Source organism: Echinops telfairi, unplaced genomic scaffold (genome assembly GCF_000313985.2).
Source record: "Echinops telfairi isolate 266 unplaced genomic scaffold, ASM31398v2 ScPeMD7_381;HRSCAF=758, whole genome shotgun sequence".
In the NCBI taxonomy this organism is placed as follows: domain Eukaryota; kingdom Metazoa; phylum Chordata; class Mammalia; order Afrosoricida; family Tenrecidae; genus Echinops; species Echinops telfairi.
The window spans coordinates 7,840-9,574 of record NW_022104279.1 but is presented as its reverse complement, the minus strand read 5'-3'; the positions used below and the strand labels follow the sequence as shown (position 1 = coordinate 9,574).

General features: G+C 41.6%; 1 pseudogene; it reads left to right on the top strand.

Moving 5' to 3' along the window:
* Positions 1-370: 370 nt before the first annotated feature.
* The window catches only part of LOC101647199, an 8,081-nt pseudogene continuing 6,716 nt past the window's right edge, over positions 371-1,735 (top strand).

The following is a 1,735-nucleotide window of genomic DNA, read 5'->3' as shown; positions in this document are numbered from 1 at the left end:
CATAGTGTTTACTATCGCTTTTGTACAAAGTCCAAGCTCTTTAGCTTGTTTATAATGAAATTTTGTAATTAAAAGTTAAAGTTTTTGTCTTCTCCTTTACTTAACTATATGTTGTTACTCTCATAGAGTATGTTCAGTTTGTCTAAGTTAATTTGGCCATTTCTTTCATTCAACTGAAAGTATAGTAACTCTAGCTAGAGTATCAGCATGAAATAGTTATTGTGCAAATTTTATTAGTAATGCAGTCCAGTCAATGATTGGGTTTTAGAGAAAATAATGTTTTAGATTAAAATGAGACATACAGCCATTCCTTTATTCATTTGCTCATTATTTTTTGTAAACTTAGAATTGTCTTATTTTTAAAAAACAGGTCCTCAACCACGATCTCCTAAAGTTTTGGATATACCTCCACAACTTATTAAAAATGAATTGGCATGTATGGACATGTCTAAATATGTACGGTAAGTTTAAGTAAACATCATTCTTCAGACAGCTGTGTTCCTAGCATTTTGAATGTATTGCTAATAGGTAGTTTCTAAACTGAAACTTTTAAATGGAAGCTTACTCTGTCTTCATTGCCCACTACTTATCTGCTAGTGCCTTGTGCTGTGGTGGCTTCCTGGCTGCTGGGATGCTGAAAGCCCCGCCCCTGGTACTTTAAATACCAGCAGGATCACCTGTGGGGAGGAAGGCAGGGGGCTCCGGAATAGGACAGAGTGGGAAGAAGGAATAGGCAGTCCGCTCCTGAGAGGTTATTTCCTGAAAGCCTTATAAAGAGCAGCACAATGCTGATAAAGTGCCTGAAGATAAGCCTCAGACTGGAAGAGCTGCCTCCTCAGAATAGTCCTCCTTAAAGACATGGATGGAGTAAAGCTGTCAGGACCCTCATTTACTCATGGGTTTAACTCAAAGTGAGAGGAAACAGTGGCAGACGTCAATTAATAATCATATAAAATGTGAACCAATGTAATATGAAATTGTGCAAAGTATGAACCTAGCAATAAATGTGCAAAGTCTAAATCTAGGATTACGGAAAGTGATCAAAATGGAATAAAACACGAAGATCAATATCCTATGTGTGGATTGCAGACACAACAGGCTGGTCGTGGTCCTTCTTGGTCTCTACCTCTGGTTCTCTCACTGATCCTTGCGAGGCCGCAGGTGGCTAGACCTCCAACCTTTCCACCTGTTTGCAGCTGGGATGCTGTGACGTCACCATCCTGTCCAAGGTGTACCTGGTCCAAGGTTCCCTCTGGAAGAACGTGCTAGAAGTTCTCAAGGACCTCATCAGCAGGACCTGCTGGGACATCAGCTCACGTGGCAAGAACTTGCAGAGTATGAACTCGTCCCAATTTCCCTGGTGCAGCTCACTCTACACTTCAAGGGTTTCAACATCCACTTCTGTGACCGCAGCCTAGCCAAGGGGGTGAAGCTCATCAACATGTCCAAAATATTGAAGTGTGCTGGCAATGAAGACATCCTCACACGAAGGGCAGAAGATGGCCTGGACATCTTGGCACTAGTATTTGAGGTACCATACCAAGGAAAAGTTTCAGACTCTGAAATGAACTTGCTGGATCGAGATGTTGAACAACTTGGACTTCCAGAACACGAGTCTAGCTGTGTAGTAAAGATGCCTTCTGGTGAATTTGCATTGCTTTTGCCAAGATCTCAGTCATATTGGAGATGCTGTTGCCATTTCCTGTGTGAAAGATGGAAGGAAATTGTCTGCACA